The sequence below is a fragment of the Sapajus apella genome, unplaced genomic scaffold, assembly GCF_009761245.1.
Source record: "Sapajus apella isolate SASKATOON/1434 unplaced genomic scaffold, GSC_monkey_1.0 scaffold99, whole genome shotgun sequence".
NCBI classification, from domain to species: Eukaryota; Metazoa; Chordata; class Mammalia; order Primates; family Cebidae; genus Sapajus; species Sapajus apella.
In genome coordinates, this window is record NW_022437039.1 from 5,285,712 (window position 1) to 5,299,327 (window position 13,616).

The following is a 13,616-nucleotide window of genomic DNA, read 5'->3' on the forward strand; positions in this document are numbered from 1 at the left end:
TGGCCCAATTTCAATTTGCCAACAATGTAAAAACCTGCTCACAAGATGTATGAATATTCAACAATATTCAGCACTGGTGAACCAGCACAAGCTGGTTTAGCGCATCACTGAAACTCGGGTACAGAACGGTTGTTTGTCCAAGATCACCCAACTATTAAGAGACAGGACTGAGATATCTGCCCAAGACTCAGTATACTGCTCTAAGACTATAAACCCATCAGCTATTTCAATCCACGGAACAACTCCATGTAGCAGGCATCGCAAGAGACCTCTGACTTTCAGGAGTTAAACAAAAGAGGTACCCAGCATCACACACCTGGGATGGAATGGGAATTCTGGCCTGGCCTGTCTGAGCTGACAGCAAAGGCCCTGGCCCAGTTTCCTTGCTTCCAGTGCCAGCCAATAACAAACGGAAAAGCTGGAATGACTATTTCTGCCATCTTTGTTTTCTCTTGAGTGGAGAAAATAAAAAACAAAAGCAATAAATAGCCCAAAGAAATCCATCTCTATTGGTGTCCTCTCAGACACTGGTCATCGTATTTGGGGAAGCAACTTTACCTGGTTCCTGAAATCACACCACAGAGGTAATGGCGGTGGGACTTTGTCCGCCCCTTAGGTTAAAAATGATCAGCTTTAGGCTGTGGAAGTTATTTAGAATCTTCAAAGTGCTTCAGGTGAAGGCTGTTGGAAGGCAAAGAGTATTTTCAACAGACATTCTTGGTAAAATATCTCATCTTCTTCCCGAAAACTCCAGAGAGCCCACCAGAGCATATAATAGTCACTGCTCCCAGAAGGCTGAGATTCCAGAATACAGGCACAACCCATTCTCAACTCATGGCCTCCTCTGTGCCCAGGGAGCAGAACCTGCTAATGAGAGGAATAGAAAAACCCACACAGGAGAGCCCAGCAGATATTAAAACATGCTCCCCATGGTTATGTGCCTCCCTTATTAAATCATAAGCTCCCACAACCTCATCAATACATGGTAATTACTGAATGAATGAATGATTGCAGAAAATGTTATAAAGAGGCGACAAGAAACAGATCAGATATTCAACTACCAGATTTTCTGATATGCAAGAATCAGAAGTATAGAAGAAATTACTCTCATTTTACAAGGACTTTTTGGGAAGTAAGTAAGGAGAATCAGAATACATTTCATCATCCATGTGTTCAAAATTATTTTCAGTTGCATTTATGATGACTTTGTTTATGTTTATACTGAAATGATACAAATTTCCACCACTGAAAACCAAATCATTATTTTATATCTGTTTGATTCTCTGTAATCCATTTACTATTTGGGCATCTTATATGAAGAGTATTTTAGGGTTTTTTGATTTTTTTTTTTTTTGAGATCGAGTCTCGCTCCATCACCTAGGCTGGAGTGCAGGAGCATGGGGGGTGATCTTGGCTCACTGCAACCTCTACCTCCTGGGTTCAAGCCATTCTGCTGCCTCAGCGTCTCCAGTAGATGGGACTATAGGTGTGAGCCACCATGTCCAGCTAAGTTTTTCTATTTTTAGTAGAGACAGGGTTTCACTATGTTGGCCAGGCTGGTCTTGAACTCCTGGCCTCCAGTGATCCACCTACCTAGGCCTCCCAAAGTGATGGGATTATAGGTGTGAGCCACCATGCCCAGCCTATTCTAGGTATTTTTAAAAATGCATTAAAATACCTGCAAATATAGTGCCAATTCTTTAAGGAATATTCCAGCCCTAAACCTCTCTAATTATTTGAGCGTTTTTTGTTTCCTCCTCAGAGGAGAGTGAAATATTTCCCCAAATAGAAGGTTAACAGTTTGGGTTGTTTTTGTTAGTTTTGCTTTGTCTCCCCCCCAGCCCTGCCCCATCGCTATTGTGAGAGAGAATGCACATTTTTTTCTACCCATAGTAAAATCAACAACAGAAATACTGTCCTCTCCAATTCCCAGTGCACTGCACCACTGCTGCAGACAGTGAGTCTGAAGTGTAGCGGGAGGGGGTTGTTAGAAATAAGGCCCCACCCAGCATGACACTTCCAGATGATCTGGGGGCCACGCAATGCAGGTGCTATCAGCAAGCAGCAGGCTGCATGGCTGGCTTGTGAGTTATTGCTGTGGTCGCTAGATCTCCTTGCTGTAGCATCCTGCATGTGTAGGTGATAAATCTTACGGACCCGAGGGAACACATCAGGCTTCTCTCCTCTGGCCCGTTATTTTTCTCCTACATCATTTAGAAAAGTGCAGGTCTGGACTTTTTAAAAAAAAATTTTTTTTGGATCATGAATGTTTTCTTCAGCTCCATGCCACATTTCCTTCTGCATGCTCAGTTTCACAATGGAGTATATTTTTAAAGCCTGGCTCGGTAGAAGACGAGAGAACAGAAACCTTAAGCAGGAGACAAGAGAAAGAGACAAAAACGCACGTTGGCTGTCTTTGTTCTCCCTGCAATTGGCAATGTGAAAGTCCAGTGGAGTCAGATACAGTTCCTGCTTGCAAAGGGAGCAAAAGGGAGAGAAACTTACATCTTTTAAGAACACACTATGTACCAAAATCTACGCTACAGTCTGCAGAGTCTAAAGCATGTCTTTGTGGTCAAACACATCTATACTGCAAGTCAAGGTGCCTGGGTACAAATTCCAGCTCCTCCTCTTGCAGTTGAGTGCCTTGGGCAAATGACTTAATGTCTTCACCTGTAAAACAGGCATAATACTAATTTCTTCCTCACTGGACATTTTAAAATTTAGATTAAGTTAAACACAACATGGACTTAAACATGTTTAAAGGTAGAAATAAGCAGCATTTCGTACCTTTAGAATGTTTTACAACCATCACCTCTATCTCATTCCAAAGCATTTTAATCACCCCTAAAATAAATCCTGGGCCCATTAAGCAATCGCTCCCTATTGTCCCCATCCCAGCCCCTGCCAACCACTCATCTACTTTCCATCTGTATGGATTTGTTTCTTCTGAATGTTTCCTGTAAGTGAAATGATAGTATATGTGACCTTTTGCATCTAGCTTCTTTCACTTAGCATAATGCTTTTGGGATTCATCTACATTGTAACATATTTCAGTACTTTATTCCTTTTGTATGTCTGAGTAATATTCCATTATTTGGATGTGCACATTTTGTCTTTCTATTCAACCATTGATGGATATTTGAGTTATTTCCACCGTTCAGCTATTGTTAATAGTGTTCCCATGAACATTCATGCACAAGTATTTGAATACTTCTTTTAAAATCTTTTGAGCATATACAGTGAGTTCTCATTATTCCCTGTAGTTATGTTCTATTAGGATGTAGCAAACACTGAATTATCAAAGACTAAATCCTAGCTAAGAGAAATGTATCTGTTTCCCTATCTATCATCTATCTATCTAGTATGTGTGTTGGGGAGGGGTGGTAACTTGTCCTGCTAGATTCTATTTTATTTGACAAAAGAGAAAATATGATTCAGAAGTGTTGAGAAATATTAAGTTTACCCTGACCCCATGGCTCCTCTGTGGAGGGTAACTCTTCGTGTCTAATCAGTGGTTGGCAGGTAACAGCTGCCTACTCAGTATATTCTTGAGTTATACGTAAATGTAGAGCACCCGTGTATTAGTACGAATCACCTGTCTAAGAGCAAATAAATACATGGATGAGCATTTGCTCAGGGCCTTCAGCCTGGAACGCCGTCCACTTCTCAGCTCACAGCCTGTTGGTCCCCTGGATAGATCCACTCTTTTGTCTATCTGGGTGTCAGCCTCTCAATACCTTTAGTGCCTCCCGGGTGGGGGTCTCCCAACTGAGCAGGTTCTCTATACAGAAGTGTTTGAATGGCCAGATGTGGTAGCTTATGCTGTAATCCCAGCACTTTGGGAGGCCCAGTTGGGCAGATCCCTGAGGTCATAAGTTCATGACCAATATAGCAAAACCCTGTCTCTACTACAAATACAAATATATAGATATAAAAAATTAACTGGTTGTGGTGGTGAGCACCTACAGTCTCAGCTACTTGGGAAGCTAAGGCAGGGGAATTACTTGAACCCAGGAGGTGGAGGTTGCAGTGAGCCAAGATCAGACCACTGCACTCCAGCCTGGGCAGCAGAGTCAGACTCCCTCCCCCCACATCAAAACAGAAAAAGAAGTGTTTGAGTGACCTGCCTGAAGACACCACATGGACAGATGCCTTCGTTGTGCTTCAAACTCCATATATACCTGGCTCCAAAGCCAGAGCTTCTTGCACTGCCCTGCACCGCCCCCTACTGGCTTCATCCTGTGGGTATCTCTGCATGAGAGCTGAAATTAGAAGGTAGAGCAAAATTTCTGGGAACATGTGTATCAGGCAACTCAAATTTGGGGTCACTATGTACACGTCTGTGCAAATGACCCTAAAAGAGCCACAAGTACTGATTTGAAAGTTACAGATAAATTTTAGCGAAAACGCAAATTTGCAAATACAGAATCTATGCACAAGGAGGATTGATGGCACCCAGATGTGCAATTGCTGAGTCATGTGGTAATTCAATGCTTTTTTTTTTTTTTTTTTTAGATGAAGTTTCTCTCTGTTGCCCAGGCTGGAGTGCAGTGGCATAATCTCGGCTCACTACAACCTCCACCTCACAGGTTAAAGCGATTCTTCTGCCTCAGCTTCCTGAATAGCTGGAATCACAGTCAAGCACCACCATGCCCGGCTAATTGGTGTGTGTGTGTGTGTGTAATTTTAATAGAGACAGGGTTTCACCATATTGGTCAAGCTGTTCTCAAACTCCTGACCTCGTGATTTGCCTGCCTTGACCTCCCAAAGTGCTGGGATTACAGGTGTGAGCCACCGTGCCTGGACCAAATGTTTAACTTTCTAAAGAATGGCCAAACTGTTTGCCACAGCATTTGCACCATTTTATAACCTCATAGAATTTTTATGACAGGTAAAGAAGTTAGTATTCGTGGGAAATTACAACAGAGCCTGGCAAATAGTTACTTATTGTTAATTAAATTAATTAAATTGGTAACCCTGCCAGTGTTAGCTGCCAATCTCAGTTCTCTCCCACTTATAGGAGAGAATATCTCACAGTCAGATAGTGTGGGGGCCCTAGCAAGTCTAATTCAAAAGAGAAAAATGCTGAATGTTCCAGAGCAGAAACTACCTTCAACCAGAGGAGGACGCTTCATCTGCTTTTACGTACATATATCCACCTGGTGCCACCCACACAACGTATACTCAGGAACTGAATCTACTGTCTGTTTTATAATTATTTGCTTTATAATGAACTCATACAGATTCCTTGCATAAATTTGGGGAATCAGTCACAAGCATAACAAAAATATTGTGACTCACCTGTAATCTTAAAGTTTTACTTTTGTATTGCACTTCCTTTGTTTTATGCAATTAAAATCATACAATGTGTAACGGGGCCTGCAATCCCAGCATTTTGGGAGGCGAGGCAAGTGGATCGCTTGAGGTCAGGAGTTTGAGACCAGCCTGGCCAACATGGTGAAACCCCATCTCTACTAAAAACACAAAAATCAGCTGTGCATGGTGGCACTCACCTGTAATCCCAGCTACTTGGGAGGCTGAGGCAGAAGAATTGCTTGAACCTGGGAGATGAAGGTTGCAGTGGGCTCAGATGGTGCCATTGCACTGCAGACTGGATGACAAAGTGAGACTCGGTCTCAAAAAAAAAAAAAATGTGCAATTTTGTAGCTCTAGTTTTCACTTAACACTATATTAACATGTAACCATGTCCCTAAAAGTCTTTGAAATCCTGATTTCTAAATACTGCATGTGGTTTCATTGTGTGTTTATACCATGCTTTAAATATTCTCGCATTGCTGAATACTGTCTCCCAATTTCTGTTATTATTAACAACGCGATAACTAAAAGCCTCGTACAGGAATAGTTACATACATTAATGATTATTTCCACAAGTTTGATTCACATGGAATTGCTTAATCAAAGGTGTGTCTTTTTAACACTCTTTTGCATAGAACTAGATTCTCAGGGAGGCTATTTTTCTCCTTTTTGGTGTTTTGCTGTTTTTTGTTGTTGTTTTTTTAACTTATCTAAATGCTTTTACTTTATTTTACGCAGTCTAACCCAGGCTTCTCTGTTATGTTTACATTTAGTACATATTTTTTCCCCACAACATTTTTTTACTTTGCCATTCTGTTAGGTTAATGCAAAAGTAATTATGGTTTTTGCCATTTAAAAATAACAGCATTTAAAAATAATGGCAAAAAAAAACGCAGTTACTTTTGCTCCGACCTAATACAGTCACGGTGAAATTCCTTGATTAAAGTCTCTTTTCCCCATTGGAATATAAGCTCTTAAAGGGTCAGCACTAGACTCATTCATTTCCATGGATCCAGTGCTCAGTAGAGTTGGTTCATAGTCAGTGCTCAGACAACGCTAGAGGCATGAGTGGGTAAATCTGTCCACTGAGTTTTTATCAGTTTTCACCCCCACTAGTGGTGCATGAAAATGCATGCTTACCAATCTCTTCACTGACCGCATCCTCACCGGGATCCTCGGTATTGCAGGTATTACAATTAGAAAAATAAAGTTGTCATTTTGATCAATAAAACTTGAGATCCCATTGTTTTATTTTGCATTACATTGATTACTAGAGACATTAACATTTTTTCTCTTCTTGGCTGGGCACGGTGGCTCACGCCTGTAATCCCAACACTTTGGGAGGCCGAGGCAGGTGGATTGCCTGAGCTCAGGAGTTCCAGACCAATCTGGGCAACATGGTAAAACCCCGTCTCTATTAAAATACAAAAAAAATAGCCAGGTGTGGTGGAGCATGCCTGTAGTCCCAGCTACCTGGGATGCTGAGGCAGAAGAATTACTTGAATCTGTGAGGTGAAGCTTACAGTGAGCTGAGCTCATGCCAATGCACTCCAGTCTGGGCAACAGAGCAAGACTCTGTCTCAAAAAAAAAAAAAAATTCTCGTTTCTTGTTTAATATTTGCACTGGATAGTTACTTGTCCTTTGGTAAATACTAATTCATGTTCTTTGCCCAATTTATTTTGTTTCTTTACTTTGTTTTCTTTACTTTTCTTTATTTTGTTTGTTTCTTTGCCTGCTTTACTTGGTCAACATTTACTGAATATTTCCATCCTGGGCCCCAAGCTCTCCCTGGCACTTTTGTATGCCTTTCATACAATGATTTCTTTAGGTGCTCATGCGTAGGGTGCAAACATACTTCCTCAGGCTGTTGACAGAGGGAAAGCAGATCCATCTTCTTTCCATTTCTCAAATATCTCTTTCATGGTGCTGGAGCACCGCAAGGAACACATTCAGGCAGGGTTCTACGATCCTGTGAGTGTTGGAGTCCTAGGGTGAACATGGGGAGAGACGGCTGGGAGAAGAGGCTCACTGATGGTGTTTGGTTGCTGGGGATCAGACTCCAATTTTACCTGGGCTTAAATCCCAGCTACTCCACTCACAAGCTACATGAGTCAAGCAAGGAACCTAGTCTCCCTAGCCGTTTTTTTGTTTTTTTTTTTTTTTCCATTTGTAGAATGCAGACTGGTAATCGGCAATGCATAGGTTATTATGTGAATTAACTGAGATAGGATAGAAAAAGGGAAAGAGATAAAGGAAGAAGAGAAAGGAAAGAGGGAGGTAGGAAAGAGGAAGGGAAGGAGGGAAAGGAAGGAAGGGAGGGAAGAAGGAAGGAAGGGTGGAAGTGAGGGAAGAAGAGGAAGGAAGGGAGGGAGGGAGGAAGAGAGGGAGGGAGGGGAGGAAGGAAGGAAAGAAGGGAGGAAGGGAGAAAGGGAGGGGAGGAAGGAAAGAAGAAAATGAATAAAGGAAGAAAAGGAAGAAAGGGAAAAAAGAAGGGAGGGAGGGAAAGGAAGAAAAGAAAAGAGGGAAGGAAGGATAGGGAAGTAAAGGAAGGAGGGAGAAAAAGGAAAAGGAAAGGAGGAGGGAGGAAGAACAAGAGGGGAAACAGTGCCCACTTCCCATTTCATTACTGCGGCCTGTATTTGAGCACTCTGTTTGCTCTGTGAGTGTGTTTCCTCACTTCCAGTGCAGTCTCTAATCCATCACTGTTGTCTTCCTTTGGAAGCTGTTATGAGGAGTTTTAACAATCTCCGTTCTGTTTGCTGGAAGCTGATGGAAGAACTCTCCTTATCTTCAATATTAGAAGTTGTAGAAAATCAATACAGGGTATAACATCCTTCACCATCATACTTGGTAATAAAGCCTAACTAGAAAATGTGCAGAAACTTTCTGCATCTGTACGTTTTGCTGGTGTGAAAAGCAGCCCAGTATATCCGGAGTGATTCCCTTCATTGATCGAAGCATATAAAGAGGAAGGTGCTTTGTATCAGCCCTCATTAAAAATGGAAGACTTGTCTACAGCTTCTAACTTGAAAAACTGACCCTATTGGGGGGAAAGCACAGCACGTGCCTGAATTTTGTTTTGCTTTCCTCTCCCGTCTTTAAGAAACACGCTGTAGACAGTCTTCCTAATGCCGGCAGAAGGCCGTACAGTTCTGAGCCTTTTATAAATGACATTTGTCCAATAGTCTGATTTACTAAGCATGATTGAAAACAACAATCAGGCCACCAGTGATATTCGGGGGGGAAAAAATACAACAACAAAAGCATTAAGAAACGAGACAGCTTTCCAAGGCTATGAAAACTTATCCAAAAGGAAATATATCACTCAGATATTTACAAAATTGCCAGTGCAATTCAGCCTTCTCAGTAGCAACGATTTTTATGTCCTAAAGAGAGTTTGTATCTAGAGGTAATTGTGTTCTGCAGCAGTTCGTAAGTCTGGGCATTTACGCTGGCAATTCCAGATTTATAGGAATAGAAGAAATTTCCGTGCATGATATACTGTACAAATTGTATGTAATAACCACAATAAAAAATTTCATTAGGCCTGCTATCACCAACCACCAATTCCCCGGGGAGAATTTATGTGCAAACTTCAGTTCCGTTTACCATCTGGGATATTCTTTGGAGGATGGGTAGCCCCGGGTTCCTTGGAAAAGATAAGGGGCTATATATATCCTCTCCTCTTGCCTTTGGGACAAGCATTTTGGAAAAAGAAGGCCTTTGTGTCTGAGGGAGCAGGATTCTCCAGACGCCCTCCCATGAGTTTGCTGACATCTCTCCCCTATCCCAGTGTCACTTCGGCAACTGTCCTTAAAACGTGCAGCTCTCAAATCTGAGCACCACGTCCTGTTGCATATTTTATGCAGCCCATCACAGAGATGTGGATTCAGATTTCCATAGTTATAGGAGAGGAGGCAGAAATGGAAAAGACAAATTGGGTCATCTTATAGTTTGCAGCTGTGAAATCCATTTCAAAATTGCAGCCTTGCAGGCCTGAGAGGCTTCCCCGGACTCAATGGAGATATAATCGTGGTGTCGCCAAGGAAGAGCATTCAGGCCTGGCAGTGCTTCTGGGCTAGTAGCATATGTCCTCGTAAAACGTCCTCTTTATGACCAGAGTTTCTGTGCATATGCTCCAAACAGTGACAACCTGTATCTCGCCTCTGGTGAGGGAATAGGAAATTAAACATCTCGCCACCGCTTTGCAGAATGGGAGTCGGCATTTAATAAGAAAGGCTTCCTCTCACAGCCCCCTCCCTGAGCTCTGCCTGTGTCCTACTGATGGGCATATGCCTGTGTCTGGCTTTGCCCAGCTGCCATGTCCACAGAGCTGGACAGGCACAGTTCCAAGCTCGTCCTAGAAATCTCCTTGATGGATTCAAGCTTGAGGAGGACACGGGAAGGGGTGGTGAGGCATGGGGCTTTTGGAAAGCATTTCAGGATTTTCTAAGTGTCTATCAAGTTAGAATCCTAAATTCAACTTGTTAAAATTGACTTTCCGCGTGCCAAGCTCTACACTTTTCATTGTGTACATAAAACCTCATTTTATTCCAAGCACCCCATGTGGCAATAGGACTGCTCAACTATTTATTTACTTATGACAGAATCTCACTCTGTCACCAAAGTTGGAGTGCAGTGGCACCATCTCAGCTCATTTCAACCTCCGCCTCCCAGGTTCAAGCAATTCTTCTGCCTCAGCCTCCCAAGTAGCTGGGATTACAGGTGTGCACCACCATGCCTGGCTAATTTTTGTATTTTTAGTAGAGATGGGGTTTCGCCATGTTGGCCAGGCTAGTCTCAAACTCCCGACCTCAGGTAATCACCCCACCTTGGCCTCCCAAAGTGTTGGGATTACAGGTGTGAGCTACCACGCCTGGCTGGGACTGCTCCACTTTAAAAATCAGAAAAATAAAGGTTAAGGTGTTAAAAGTCTCAGGATCTCCAGATTGCTGAGCATCTACCTTGTGCCAGGTGCTGCATCAGGCAATAAGGCTGCAATGCAGAGGAGACAGGCTCCCTGAAGCACCATGGTTTTCATGATCTAAGAGGTAAGCGTCACTAAAATTAGACAAACATGCACTGTTATTTATAGTTTCTATTTACAAGCTCTACTTTGTGCCCGGTACTATATTGGGAACTTTTGATCCGTTTTCACTCTTAATCCTCACAACTTTGTCTGGTGGTTCTTATGTCTCTTTTGCAAATGACTAAACTAGGACTCGGATCACTTAAGTGGCTTGATCAAGGTCACAGAGCGAGAAAGGACTCCCTACGGGGCTCAGTACGAGGCTCAACTTCCCAGCGGGGATCTCCTTCCAGCACCACATTACAGCACTGTGTTCTCTTGGCATGTGAAGTTTCAGTTTTGATTGGAATGGATCATAAGATGTCAAAACACTGTGAAAACAATATCTCTTTATGGGAAGAGCTAAAATCAGTTGCTATAAATTCTTCAATGTGGAAGGCACATGAAGAAAAGATAGCAAAGGTTCTAGCATCCAATGGTCTGGATTCCAGTTTGAGCCCTGTTGTGTGACATGATACAAGTTACTTAATTTCTCTGAATTGTATTTTCTGTTTGCCAAATGGAGTTAACGGAAGTATCCACTGCGGACTGTTGCATATGTATTAAATGTACATTTCTGACACATCACAGTGTATTAAAATATTGGAGTAAGTTTTTTTTTCTCTAAAAAGCTACAAATCATAATTAAGTCTTTTGGCCAGGTGTGGTTGCTCATGACGGTAATTCAAGCACTCTGGGAGGCAGAGGGGCGTGGGTCACTTGGGGTAAGGAGTTGATGACCAGCCTAGCCAATGTGGAGAAATGCTGCCTTTACTGAAAATACAAACATTAGCCAGGCATTGTTGCAGGTGCCAGTAGTCCCAGCTACTCAGGAGGCTGAGGCAGAAGAATTGCTTGAACTCGGAAGGTGGAGGTTGCAGTGAACCGAGATTGCACCACTGCACTTCAGCCAGAGCAAGTAGCTTGGGTGAGACTCTAGGACACTGCAGCCTGAACTGGACACTGCACTCCAGCCTGGACGAGTGAGCCTGAGCAAGTTTCGCTCAGGGCATTGCAGCCGGAGCGAGACTCTGTCTCAAAAACAAGCAAACAAACAAAAATCAAGTCTTTTGACTTCTGGAAAGCGAGTAGCATTTGAAGGTTCCGCCTAAAAAACAACAACAACAACAAAAAATGAGTTTCCATCGCGGCCCTGCAATATGATGTCTGAGTGATTAGAAACAGAGGCAAAGTGGCTTTCTGAGATGTTCAATCAATTGCGGGGATTATTTGCCAGGCATCGGAGCATGTTCAATGTTGGGAAGACTTCTGGAATGGAGAATTTGGCTTACTTCTACAACTTATTTGCTTAGTACCTGCCATTATGCAAGAATTGGTGTTTGGCACAATGAGAAAAATACATGCGAAATGAGATATTGCCCTTTATCTGCTTAGTGGAGCTCACATTCAAATGCAGAGGACAGAACATGCATGAGTCACCACTGCCCACGACAGCATGGCCATGGCCAAGAAAGAGCCCCGATTGTTCTTCAAGAATGGTGAGCGTGCAATCCAAGGTAACACTGCAGGGCAGAGGAGGGGACTGTGGTGGAGAATGTGACTCAGATGTCAAGTTCGAAGTACATATTGAGCCTAAAACCTAAAAGACATTAAAGATCCTGCTCAAAGATCTTAACTTTATTCCATATATGAATGTGGTTGAAAAGTGAGGCATTTCATGCACTGTGTTTAGGAAGTATATTAGTCAAGGTGTTTCCACTGCAAATGATCAGAAATTTAGCAAAAAAAAAAAAAAAAAGAAAGAAAAGAAAAAAGAGTTATTGGATATTATCATTGGGAAGTGAAAAGCAAGAGCATTCTGAATTCTTCAATAATATCATCATGAGTCTGTCCCTCTCCATAGCTCAGCTCTTGTTTCATTGGGTAGGCTTTATTCTCCTAAAAGTTCTTCCAAGTGGTGGTAAAAATGGCCACCAGCATTTGTAGGGTTACATGCTACCTACTTAATTAACTTCCCTATGTAAAGTAAGTGCTTCTTTCTTAACTAGGTATTGATTTTCATTCCTTGGCTTGGGTCATTTGCCTGTTTTTGAACATGTAATGGAGGGCAAGAGGATGAAATGTTCTGTTTCACCAATATGGAACCAGATAATCACCTCTGAAATGGAGAGGAAGAGGTAGCCAGCCTCGCTCTTCACCCAGCCACATAGAAGGGGTGTGGAGGGAACAGCTTGCTTCTATGAAAGGGAAACAAATGAAAGTGTGTTGGTCAGATATGATGGGTTATGCTGCTGTAACAAATAATCCCAAAACCTATGAAATCAAATAAAAGTATATCAGTCAGATAAGATGGATTATGCTGCTCTAACAAATAATCTTAAAACCTACATGGCTTGAAACGCTACAGGTTTATTTCTTACCACATTATATATTCATAGTGGTTAGAGGTGAGGCAGTCTGCTTTACTCATCTTCCCTCAAACTAGAGGAGAATGCACTTCCCAAGTTCCAAGATGGCTGAGGTAGGAAAAATGAATATGGTAAATTTTACACTGTTAAAACCTCCTACTTGAGAGCCACATACATCACTCCCACTTTAATTTTCTTTCCAAAGCAAGTCCCATGGCTATTCCTAACTTCATGGAGTAGGAAAGTTTATCCTATTATGAGTCTAGAATGAAGAAACACTGAAAATATTTTAATGGACAGCACCAAAACTAACAGGTAAATAACAATAGCATATGTCCATTGCAAGAAGACAACTGGTAAAATGATATATCAATGCAAGCATCATATTTCTGAAAATAATTATGGTGTGTCTGCATGTATGTTTATATTTATGTGTGTGTGTGTGTGTGCGTGTGTGTGTGTGTGAGAGAGAGAGAGAGAGAAAGATGTTATGATAAGCCCATATACTCAAGATCATGCTGATTGGAATCATTCCTCATTGAAATGATTCTATCTTTCCTTTCAGTTGTATTCATGCTGACAATATGAATTTATTGACACCACAGAAATTATTAGATCTTTTTGACATCCCTTATTTCAGAGATACAAGATGCATTATTATGAAGAAGCAATTAACAAGAAAAATATTTCCTCTCTAAAATGATAACGGTAATAATAGTAACAACAACAGCAGCCTATTTCTCCTCCCTTAAAAACCAAACCTACTTACCACAATTTATAAAAAGTAAAAGAAAAGGCTGGATGCAGTGGCTCATGCCTGTAATCCCAGCACTTTGGGAGGCTGAGGCGGGTGGATCGC